Raw genomic sequence first — 13420 nt, forward strand, 5'->3', positions numbered from 1 at the left:
CTTCCCAAACTCAGGTACCACCCACATGGAGAATGAGGCCAGAGGATGGCCTCTGTGGATGGTCCCATCTTACAAGGGGGCTTTGGACAGGCTGCCAACTTATGCTATCACCTCACACCAGGGTGCCTCCCCTCTACCCCCAATTAATACTCATGGCCATCTGCATAATATCCATTCTATCCTTACTTGGCAGCTACCCTACTTAAAATTCCCCTAAGGCCCCAACTCTCTATTTCCCCCTACTTAACTTTTACCCTACATAACATCAATCTCATATACACATAACATCTCATACACATATACATAGACTCACAACATATACACAACATAAAACCCTTATAACAATGGGGTGACTGCTGCAGACAGCCACCCCTTCGCAGTACCTTTAGGTCTGTCCAATGTGAAGGGCTGCACCTGATGACACTGGCTGAACTGGGCCTTGCCCCATAGATGGCAGGTGAGGCGTCCCTCCTTTTCTTCTAGGGTGGCCCCGTCCACCACGCGGGGCCACCGTACATCCTGCATTCTTTTATTGTCCTGGTTGCCCCCCTATAAACCTGGGGACCACTCACACTGACCACCGCGACCTGCAGTATTTATATAATATTTAGGGTGGCCCACCCGACATCACCGCTGCGACCCGCAGCCTTTTCAAAGTCCATGGGTGGGTCCCGTTGGCTGCGACATCACCACGCTGCCTGCAGTATTTATATTAATTTAGGGTGGGCCCCGTTGGCTGGAGGCCCACCCGACAACCCCACCATGACTTGCAGCCTTTTTCAGTTAATGGTTGTGCCCCATTGGTTGGGGGGCCCACCCAAAGTCACTGAGCGGCCCGGACACCATTATCAGAGCCCGCGCATTGCAGAGCATCAGGCCTCCTCCTGGCCTGTCCCCTCAGCAATGTGTTGTGAAAATCCAGGGGGCAGGCCGCGTCTTCAGCCGGGCTGCTCTGCTGGACCACCCAGGGCTTTCTTCGCCCTGGCCGCTCAAAGGAGTGACCTGGAATTTGCACACTGCCTCCTCTTCACCCGGGTTGGTGGCGGCCAATACAGGGCTTCTGCTACGCTTATCTGCATTCCCTCCAGGGCTGCTCCTGACATACGCATCCCGGGAGTATTTCATTGAAAAACGGCCTAGCTCACTGGCTGCGAGGCGGACCTTTGGGGGCACACCCGGGCAGCCCGGTCGAGGCCACCCCGCCATGCGGTCCTGGCCCGGTTGTTCTTGATGGGCCTGGGCAGCCACTGCCACGCTGCTCGGGCCATGAATGTCTCTGGGGCCCATCCAGTTTGGCTCCCGGGTAGGCCGAGCCACTCCTGGCATAGCAGCATGGCCCCCCTGCACAGTCTATGCGGGGGATCCCCGTTGGCCCGCCCAGCGCTTTTCAACAGATTAAGGCCCCAGGGGGCCGCTCGACTCAACAACCCCCCCAGGTAAGACTTTTTCTTTTTCTCTCCCTCTCTTCTTCTGTCCTTTTCAACTGTCTTTATTTTTAAATCCCCTGGATTCTTTCTCTCCCCTGCCTAGCCTATTCTTGGGCAGGGGAGTTTTCTTCTATTGTTCTGTCTTTTACTTGTAGCATTTCATCCAGCCCCACGTTGGGCTGGATGGATTCTTCCAAAACACAAACATAAATAAAACACACTACAATTAAATAAAGCCGTTTTATTATTACACTGGTGTCTGTGTCTTTCTTTCCTGGGTATTCCCTCAGAGGGCGAGCATGTACCCCAACTAGCTGGGCCTCGTGGGGCCACGGGCTGCATTTCTAACATCTGCCCCCTGCCTTTTTTGTTAATGTATTCTTTTATGGCTGACATGATTTTAAAAAAAAGATGAGGTTCTGTTGAAAAGAAAGAGAAATACAGGAAATATGAGGATACAGATTTAAAAGAGAGCTTTAATTAATTTGATAAATTGTGTTTATGAGATGTGGAACTTGATTTATTAATGTTAATAAAATAACTGTTCGGCTTTGGCTGATTACCCCTTTGTAGGAGTTGGAAAAGTGTGTGTGGGCGTCTTCATCGTAAGGGTCCTTCATTGGTAAACAGGTTCAGACATGTATGTAGTTCAGCAGGTGTCCTATTTGTGGTGTCATGTGACCTTCCTCGTCCTTGCTCCTTTCACTTCCCGCTTTCAAATTAAGGATTGTTGTGTCAGGTTGCTCACATCGTTGTGTGGGCGGGCCTCCGTAGGGGCCCAAAGGACATGACGTCCAGGACGTGACGTCAGGGGAAGGGGAGGGACGGGGGGGTTAGGATCGGCCGTTCCGCCGACATGTTGATAAAAGCAGGTTGACAAGTACCTCGGCTCCCGCGTCTCATTGCAAGCTGCTGCAGGGCCTGCCGCGGGTACGCTTCACCAGGAAGCGACTCCTTAACATGTTGGTTAGTGGGTTTCTGGATGGAGAGGGGAGTACAGGAAGTTATGAAAGCTACCTATTCTACACCTGGGGATTTGCCCCTCACTATCAATTGTGGCGCATTTGTACATTTAAATGCATCCTCTATACCTCAGTCAGACTCACATTGTGCACTGTTTTGTCATTCAATGAAAGGGAATGCCTCTTAGTAGATGTTGGTCCGAAAAGATATCATTGAAATGATTAAACTCTGCTGTGCATTACAGTCATTTCGGAAGTGAAGTGCTAGTTAGGCCTAGGCTCGGACTGGCTTATAGGGCAATAGGGCAACACCCGAAATGCATGCACAACATGCTAGTGCGGGCCAGATTTTGTTGGTCAAAGTGGGCTCTTTGATGAGTTAATTCACTTTGCAGCTTGTAGTAGCTTTGACAATATTACTGAACACATTTTCTTTCAAATGCACAATTTGCAAAACATTTACCCCCCCCCGCCCTCCATGGGTTCAACGCAAACAGTCTGTGGGAGACTTTTTCATTGGTGCCCGGACCAATATTATGCCCCAGTCCAATGCTGTTTAAGCCACTATATACTCAAGTCTTATCAGTTACCAGAATAGAGCCTTCATTGTCTAATTAGTACCCGGCGAGGGTCAATCCGAATGTAACAAACATTCTGATTGTCTCTCACCGGGGCTTTACCCGTTCGGGAATCCCTCGGCCGGGATTCCTTTCATTTGTTCCCGGCGGGGGGGTGGCAGCCCCTCAGCTAATGAGGAGGCTCGAAATGGTGCAATCCCCGCTCCGAGCCTCCACGCGGCTGGAGGCTGCCATCCACCCTTGCCGGCAATTCAGGTAAGTATTTTCTGTCTTCCTCCCCCCTCGCCTGCAAACAATCCCCTCCCCACCCAACCCCACTTACCTTCTTTTTTCTGCTTTTTTGGGAGCGAGCGCGCTGGGAACACTTCAGTCCCTAGCACCTTCGCTTCCGATGGCCGCCATGGAAAGGGAAAACAGACTCAGCGTTTTCCCTTTCCCGGCAGTCTTTTTCTTTTACATTTTCTTTCTTCTGTTCTGAAACACTGCAGCTTTTCGGAACAGAAAAAATCCTATTAGTACCTTTGTCTTGCGGGCCGGTGTACTAATAACAATAAACCCCTTGCAGCTGGTAGGTAAAATATTCAAACAAAATCTAAGGAAAATTGCTCTATACAGATAACTAGGAAATATTATCGAATATGACAGCAATGCGCCTCTTGTGTTCACTGTGGAGAGTACTCTTTGATGGATAACTATGACATTTCTCTACTGTATTGATCCAATCATTGTCATATAGGCAATGTTTCACCTTTATTGGGTTTGTAATCAGATCGTCAATTTTCAAATGTAATCTTTGCAAAAAATGTTCACTTGAAATACTAATCTGAGCAATACAATTAATTGACTTTCCTCTAGGATTATGGTTCATGCATATATATTCAGGTCTTCGTACAACGAGGACAAAACAGGTACAAGCATTTTTCTAAATAAAGACAATGCCTTACACTCTACCCGTGCTCTGATAGACACAAGGCCTAGCTCAAATCTTATGGTATCCAGAGGGACAGCGTTAAGAACCCCCAATATTCTCCGCCAAGTCTTAGCCTCTGCTAAATCCAACCATTTTGGAACAACATGAAAATAAAGTTCCAGCAATATGTATATTTTGGAATTATTTTCCATTCGTAAAATTTTAGTGCTGGAATAATAGAATAAAATCAAAATTTTCGATTCAGTGTTATCAGTTGATTAAGAAGAAGAGTAGATTTTTGGAGGAGGCTTTGTTTTACATTGCAATAGCGAGGGGTGGCATATATAGGAAAGGCCATATATATAATATTAAGCACTGGTTTAATTGTTGTTTTCTCCCAGGACCATATTTGTGCCCTTCGTTTGTTACATCTTGTAAGGGCAAGTATTTTCGTTTTTTTTGGGTTGATAAGGCCATTATCACCTGCAAAAGATGAAAATGCAGAGAGTAGCCTTTTTAAACCAACACAAGAATGATCAAATAGTAAGAAATCATCAGCATAGACTAACCACGGCACCTTCATTACGCCCACCTTGGGAGACACAAGCGTAGCCGAGCTCAGGTAATCATTTACATCAGAAACAAATAGGTTAAAAGAACAGGCCACAAGAATGCAGCCCTGCCTTAGGCCAGAGGGAATGGGAATGCAACTGGACATAAATCCCTCTCTATTTATTCTGATCTGAATACTAGAGTTCTCATGCAGTCCAATAATTAGTTTTAATAAGCCAATTGGAATACCCCAGCCTGCTAACTTTCCCCACAACCTGGCCCTATCAGCTCAATCAAAAGCAGAGGACAGGTCGACAGAAGCAACATACGTGCAGCTGGTACGGGAAGACCATGCTAATTATTGGAAAGTGCGTAGTATAAGGTCGTTGAGATTTGTAGAGTGTGCCTTACATAAATCTGACTGAAATTTGGATAACCTATTGGAGGAAGTAGCCCATGATTCAAGATGATGGAGTAGAATGGACGCAAAACTCTTACTGTCAACATCTATCAGAGAGATCGGTATCTAATTTTTCAGATCCAATCTAGCACCCTTTTTCAAAAATAGGTACAACACAGGCAGTCTGCCAGAATTTAGGAAATGTTTTAGAGTCAATGACACTCTTAAAGAGAATAGTGAAGGCGTTCGCCCAGTTGGAAGGGTGCTTCTTTAGGGTACTGTTTGTGAGGCCGTTTGGACCAGCGCTCTGGATGATTTACATAAAGTTATTAATTCATATACTTTGTTCACATTAACTATAATGTTCGCTTCTGGGGACGTGTCAGCATCTCACTGGAAAGAGGTAGGGCTTGTCCTGGCTTTGCCTGGGGCATATAAGTCCAAAAAATCCATTACCAAGCAGATTCTTCCACAGCATTTAGCTGTGAGGTGATTACTTGACCTTCCTGCCCATTAATTATAAACAAAACAAACCTAGGTCTTTTTTAGTTAGTACTTGAAGCATCATCTATGTATCATTTTGGAATAATGTGGAATGTATATTTTTGTTTCTCAGCTTTACATTTGGATAGCTTTATTGTAGGGGACGTATTGGACCTCATTATTTATTTATTTTTTGGGGGATCATGGTTTACACGAATGAAAACCTTTAGCTATACCATCATTTCATTTCAAGTTCTTAATTCAAATAAAATACAAGTAAAACAATATCCGGACTACACAGAGTCGAGCCAACAAATGAACGTGTGCAGTAGATTTTTCTTTGAAAGTATTTGCAACCACTGTCAACAGAATAGACTCTAATCCAACCGATATTGTGGTCCGTCTGAGAGCCCGTCTCAGACCTGCCTTCTCAGGTGCACATTTTGTCATCAAATACATGGATATGTTTCTTAATTATTTTCTGTGTTTTTAACTTAGTTATTTATACCAGCTATCATTAGTTCTTCGATGATTGAATCGAAATTGTCTACATTGAAAACTGCGAGTTTCCACTCTAAGGTGGAATGGCACATCAACTTATTAAATGTGTTAGTCAGTATCTCAATAAGCAATTCTGCTGGAGGTCACTTTCAGATTAATGGGCCCTATTGTTGCCTGCTCTTTAGTTTTAAAAAGGACAGTGAATTTAGGTCTTAAAATACAATGATCACTCCATGTGTTTTCTGTTATCGTAAAATCAGAGCAAAGCTTGGACATCTGTTGGTCAGCAAAGAAGTAGTCCAGAGTGGATTTACTCAAACCTCTGGAACAGGTATATTGAACATCTATGCCCGCCCCAATCTGCCCATTAATAATATGGAGACCCACAGAGGACATGGTATAACTCCACTACCAGCCTATTTTTGATTTTAGGTCAGGTACTTAGAGACTGAATAATAGTCCCACTGATTACCTACAAGGCTTAATGGAATGCAGTTGGCATTTAAATCACCAGCCAAGAGAACATATCTACAAACAGCTTTGGATTTCCAGGCAGAGAACTAACTCAGTGATAATACATAGAAAATCCTCTAACACCCCGACAATCGTATGCCAATAGACATTAATTAATGATGCATGGTAGTTGTCTGTATATACCGAAACCTCTACAGCTAGCATTCCATATGGGAGGTTTTCTATTTGTTTGCCAATTAAACAAAGATCACTACGAACAGCGGTAATTAAACCCCCTGCGGGTCTACCACCACAGCTTGGTTTTGCAGGCTGAAGAACTACCTTTAAACCATCTAGAGGAGGAATGGAAGTTATCCAAGTGTCTTGGAGCATTAAACAGGTGTTGCTATGTAAGTGGGCAATTGTTTCAAGGTTTGTCAGCAAGTGCAAATTGCCTCAAGAGTTCCAGGTGAGCAACATCAATTCTTGTTAACCGATTTGGTGTGCTACAGGTCTAGATACATCACTGCCTCGACTTAAATCTAAGACGATTATGCCTCTCTGGACCTTGAGCTCTAAAATAAGGTGGTCTTACTTGGTTACAAACCCCATGAGTATTGTATTGAACCAGGGGTGGACTGGGAACCAAAGGCGGCCCTGGAAGCAAATTTCAATGTGCCCCCATAGTAAACATTTTCAGCAAGCCGTCTTCTTTTCCTATGGAGAAATATGAAATACAACACACAAGCGGCCCAGTGTGCCGAGGCCTACCGGGAAATCTCCAGAGTTCCCTATCAGCCAGTCCACCCCTGTATTGAACATGTCTTGGCTTATTGGTGAATGCAGTGTCTCTCGACCAAGGGATGTGAGAAATTTGCTGACATTGCGACAATCGAGCAATTGAGAAGCCCATGTTATTTAGCAGTACATTTCTGACAGAATCAGATCAATCACCAATCTAGATTGAAAGTAGAGCAGGGATTGCGTCATATTCTGTCTGCTTGGGAGAACCACTCTTTGAATATCTGCTGAAGATAGAGCACTCAGAATGGGAAGTTCTGAAAATATCACCAGCATCAACCTTCAACGGTGTCGATGCATTGCTATTTACCTGAGCTGGAGCCCCCAAATGAGCTGAAACCAAGCTACTTTTTACATTGCAGGAGTTTTTACCACCAGATAGAGGCATTCCAAAAAATGTAGTGGGGGAGTTTAGCGCAGGCAAAGATTGGGGCGTACAGTGAATTAAGTGCCCAGCTGAAAAAGCAAGTTGCAGCTCCCTAACACGTTCTTCTAGGACTGAGGTCAATTTCTTCATTTCATCAATTTCTGTTTTTTGTTTTTTTTACTCTACCTCTCGCAATGTCAGGGGCTTCTATGCCCTGTGTGTGTGAACCTGGCTACAGTTTGTATAATGTGATCTTTTTGGAGAACAATTTGTGAGGCAATGCCAGGCCCCAGAAGGAATGGCACAAAAGGAGAGACAATGTTAGGTAGAGAGGTAACTTCAACAAAAGAATCTTCAATTGTTGTAGGGTCATTACCTGCAGGTTTCATATTACTCTGACATGACTGATCAACTATTGATACTAGACTTTGTGATGCTATATGCCCTACACAAGCTTCTAAATCTTCAACCTTAATATTTATATCACTTAGCAGTGTCGTGTGGACCTTCACCTCTTCCCAGATATTATCATATCATTTGACAAACAAGCTTAATACCATAATAAGTGCCGAAAGGCTGATGGAGGATAGCTTTACAAAGTCATCAGCCTCTTGCAAAGTGTGGTGAATGGCGCTCTCACTGGGTTGAGTGGGGTAGTCAGGAGAGGAGATTGACTGCTCACCATGCTTCACTTGAGATAAGTAGTCGGTTATTTCCATTGGTGACCCAACTCTGGATGCATCACATGTCTGTTGGATGACGCTCTCTGTGTTCTCACAAGCGTTCGGATGTAAAACCGAGTCCCCGTACTCGACTATGCTTTGGTCCACTACAGCATTCATCTGTGTGCGATTCAAGATAGCAGACTTTCTGGTAGGCTGAGAATATATAATTTCAGTGCTAGGTCCTGCAAGTTTGACGAAGTAGTCCATGATGCACTGACAGGCTTTAGGAGACATCGTGATCTGTGCACCTGCTTTCTTGATGGGGCCTCCGAGGGGTTGTTTTTCGTAGTACGATTGTATTATCAACCCCTAAATTATGCCTTAAAGCAGCCACAATGTCCGCTTTGTTGCATGGTCGTTCCGAGTCTTCATTATTAATTGTTGGGTGGGTAAAACAAACATCCGTGGATGGGAATTCTGTGGGAGTGATCAAGGAATTCATTGTCTCTGCACCATAGATTTGGCTCCTGAGACCCGTTCTGAGGGTCATCATTTTGGGGTATTGGGTTCAAAGAGCTGATGAACACAACTCTGCAGTCACCCAATGTAGAGGCATTGGGCTCAAAGAGCTTGTGAAACAGCTTTGCTGTCACCCAATGAAGAGGCAGTAGGCTCGAAGGTCTTGTGAAAACCGCTCTGCAGTCACCCGGTGTGAAGGAGAAGGGTTCAAGGAACAAATAAGAAGAACTCCGAAGTCACTCGGGGCATAGCCCCTACTTTTATAGAGATAGTGAAGGTGCTTGGTTCAAAGGGAACAGGTCCCCGCAGAGATATTGAAGCAATCAATGAGGGTTAATAAAGCCTGGCCGAGAGGAGGAATTATTGTAGAATAATAGAGGGTAACAAAATTGTACCGTGTTGCGCTGAGGAGAGCTGGCACAGGGGAGTTGCTAGGTCTGGAAAAGACCCGGGGCTAAGCTGATGTCGGAACTGTTGGGACTGGGGGCTAGCTAGTCTTTTGGCTGTAGCTCCTGAGATTCTATCCGGGACTACAACCAAAAGATCAGGGGCTATAGCCCCCTTAGCCCCCCCCTAGCAATGCCCCTGGCTGGCAGCCTTGGTCTGTCGAGCCATCGCAGTTGAAGACAGTCAAAGACAAACACCTCAGCAAATGGATCTGCAGACTCTCCACTTCTAGATGGAGTTATTAAAGAATGGCTCCTCCTTCAGTCAGCAGACAGGGTGGACAGACATCAGCACAGCACAGTCAACGACAAACACCTCAGCAATGGGAATTGAAATAAAATCCCTGAAAGCAAAGGAAGAGTTCCTGGGAACCTACTGTCCTAGAGACAAGAGGGGTTCCAGCTTGGACGCAATGCAAAGAGTTGCTAATAAAAACACCACCCCTCTTCTCCCAAGGCAGTGTTTCTCAAGGCACTGAACCAATTTAACTTGAGGCTATTAGTCTGGCAAGGAAGAGGCACGACGTTAGGCCTGTGCCCAAAACTTCTGCCCCACTGACCCAGGAATCTCTAATGGGGTGCTCCAGTGCCAAATCCATATACTGTGCTATTTATTCTGCCTTATCCAGCTGCACCGGGGCTTTAGAAGCAGATGATTGTGAGGCCCTCCCCTGCCTAGGCTGAACCCCAGATTCCTAAATATTCTGCACACTTGTGTTGATCTCCCCTGAGAACAGAGACCCATAGCTTTTGCTCAGTCCTTCTGTGCTACTGTGCAAACATATGTCAGGTTTTGCAGCACCGGTAAATGGAATTGAATTGTAGCATATTTTCCTTTTTGAAAGTGCACCTAAATTGGGCCCACTGGACAAAAGGGCACAGCCAAATCTTCTTCCGATAGTTTAAAGCACTGGAGAAATTGCACTCATATTTCTCTAGCACAATGATACTTTCTCTAGTGCTTTATTGCACCCGTTTGGATGTGTTTGCTTCATCACCCAGTGCTCTCTGATTGTGGGCTCCACACTACCATGCTTATAGCTGTTCTCTTTAGCAACCATGACCTATTTATACGGCCATATGCAAAAGCAGACCTTCTGCCACATTGCCCAGGAGCATCTTTCCCCCTCAGCACATAGGGGCCTGGCAACATGAAATGGTCCGGCAGAGGTTTTATCTCATGGGGTGCTCCTTCAATTTCCTTTATAAAGGGTATTAGACACCCATCTACAACAAAAACCTATCCATTTGAGCCTTGAGCAGGTTCCCCATCCAAAACATTCCTGGGTTTCCCCATACTTGTTATACATTTCCTGTTTTCCCCAACATGTATGCATCCCTTTCAATAACGTGGGCAGCTGTAGTCTGCCTTTAAGTGTCAGTCCAAATTCCAAGTTCCCCAAGGTGTAGTCATAATGCATGTCACAGTACAGTACCTTTAACATCTTTCATCTGTTCTTCCCCAGCATGGGCACCCCCGCTCTACCGCGTGTGGCTGCCACGGGCCACTTGACTTTCTCCTCCTGAGCAAGGCTGGGCTATCATATGTTTCCCTGGGTTCATTTTCTTCTTTGCCTTAACCCTTTCCTCAATGGAAGTGCACATGTAGGAAGTTCATTGTTGTTTAAAATATTTCCTCCATGTCAGTGCACATGTAGGAAGTTAATTGTTGTTTAAAACATTTCCTCCATGGCAGTGCACATGCAGGAAATGAATTGTTGTTTAAAACATTTCCTCCATGGCAGTGCACAAGCAGATAGATAACTGCTGTATGGCCTGGGCTTAACAAGCCCTTATTTTTCCTCTAGGCTCTCACAAGGCCCTGTCCACATGGGCAGAGCCTACGCTGGCCCGCTGCACTTCAGCGATGAGTCCTGCATACACTGCTGGTGCCATCAGGTTTCTTTATCATCACCATCTTCCCCAGTTGATCCAGAGGAGGGTGAACTTCCTTCCAGGCCACACTGCGGTCTTCACCCGGCCGCCTCATGCCACTCAGCCTGGGACTCCTCTCTCCTTTGGTCCACTGAGTCTGCCCCAGGTGGATCGTAGCCTCGCAGGCTGCACCCTGGTTCAGGGACACCTGCTCACACGACCCCTGGCTTCAGTGACATTATTCCCTGTGCCGCACTTGCTATGTGCCCCAGACTTTCCCTTGTTCCTGGTCCCTGGGCTGGCCCCCAGGCAGGCCCTCACCTCAAAGGCCTTGTCGCTGGATGTTTCGAGGTTGCCTCACTCTCGGTGGTGCAGGCTGGGGGTGCATCTTCACCTTAGACTCACTCCACACACAGCCCAGGGCTTTTGATCTTTTTCCAGGTTTCAGCTGGCATAGACAGCCAAGTCAGCCACCTCCCTGATGCCCTGGGAGCCGCTCAAGGCCGCGGTCCACCACAGAGCGCTAGTCTTCCTTCTCTGTTATCTTTTATCTTTCCTTACGTCCCTGTATATCTTTGTCTGCCTTCCTCTATTTTTCCCCTTCTTCCAACTCACATTTCTATCCGTCTCTCCTTCATGTAATTCCCTTTTGGAAACCTTCTCAGGTAAGCCCATTCTGGCTGGCAGGGGAGAGCTGCCCATTGTCCATTGTCCTAGAGTTCTATTTGTCTCCCATATTGGGGATACATGGTTCATTCAGTCTAGTAGGCCCAGTTAAGCACATACACATTCAAATAAAGTCTTTTAAACCCCCAATGTCTGTGTCTTAGTTCTTTCTTTCAGCTGTTCTTCCTTTACCTTATCCCTGCCTGCTCCTGCCTAAAAACCCTACCTGAAAGGGCCCATTTGGGCCATGGGTTACGCTTACATAGCACGATTCTCTTGCCCAATTAGACCTGTTCATAGAACGGCTCTCTTGCCTGAGAAGGCCTGTCCATAGAATGGTTCTCTTGCCCAAGCAGGACCATCCAGAGCACGGGTATCCTGCTCAAGCAGGCATGTCTATAGCACGTACTCTCGCCTGAGCAGTACCGTCCATAGCACGGTTCTCTTGCCCGAGTAGGGCCCGTCCATAGCACGGTTCTCTTGCCCGAGCAGGCCCATCCATAGCACGGTTCTATTGCCTGAGCAGGCCCGTCCATAGCACGGTTCTCTTGCCCGAGTAGGCCGTCCATAGCACGGTTCTCTTGCCCGAGCAGGCCCGTCCATAGCACGGTTCACTTGCCCGACCAGGCCCGTCCATGGCACGGTTCTCTTGCCCGACCAGGCCCGTCCATGGCACGGTTCTATTGCCCGACCAGGCCCGTCCATGGCACGGTTCTCTTGCCAGAGCACGCTCGTCCATTACACTGTTCTCTTATTGATGATCTCTTTGTGGAAAGATTTAAAGAGTTTCTGTATTTTTCAAATGAATGGATTTCATGTTAATCCTTGCTTTGAGTGAATAGATTTCCAGTTCAAAACACTGAATGCTAACCTTCCCTGTAGGGTATGTGGCTCAGTGGGCTAATTCTTCCGCTACAGGGATCTGCATTTCACCTCAATAAACCTCTGTTATCTGTCTACAGCGCACACATCCGCATGGGGCACAGAGGTGTGGGGTGTGAATGTGTGCTTTACAAATGTATGTTATGTTATATTAAGATCGTTTCTTAAGTGTGTCCCATTGTGACAGGTAAGGGCCATGGAAAGAGGGGACACACACAGGATGATTTTCTAACAAGTGTTAATTGAATGGAGGGGACCCCCAACATTATCACCATGTGCTGCTGTGCCCCAGCCACAAAATGATCCCATTTACAAAACATAATTCAAAGTAAAGCATACATGTGGGTTAAATCACTATGTCTTCCCTTTGCTCCCCATTCCATGTAAAAGTGTAAATGCCAGCTGCCATGAATGAATGTCAGACATAATTCACAATGAATTCCTATGTAATCCCCCTGGTAAAACAAGTGGATTACACAGTGGATTACACAATGATGTGTTAGTACTGACTTCTACAATTGTATTCGCTCTCCGCTCTTGCTTCTCCTATCTCCTCCCCTCCTCCCCTTACTTTCTTGTATACACTTACTCTATCGGAATTTTACGTGGACCTGGTATGATAGAAACCTCGTCTGTCTCCTCCCCTGCCCCATACCTGCCCCCCCCCAGCACTTTCTGCACCCCTCTCCCACACCTTTTGTTTTTTTCCAGCTCTACCACAAATGTCGTCAGGCCTAGTACGGTAGTCGCCTGTCTGTTTCCATTTTCTTCCCACTCTCCCCCTCCCTTCCTTTTCTATGTCTTACCGCTGACACTATCTGAAACTTCGTCAGTCAAAGTACGATAGTTAATTTCACATCCTTACTGTTCATGGCCTGTAAGAATGTCATTGTATTTTCCCTTGTTCCCTCCCATGCCTTGAAGCGCTTTGAA

The sequence above is a fragment of the Ambystoma mexicanum genome, chromosome 2p (assembly GCF_040938575.1).
Source record: "Ambystoma mexicanum isolate Mex_15411 chromosome 2p, UKY_AmexF1_1, whole genome shotgun sequence".
In the NCBI taxonomy this organism is placed as follows: Eukaryota; Metazoa; Chordata; class Amphibia; order Caudata; family Ambystomatidae; genus Ambystoma; species Ambystoma mexicanum.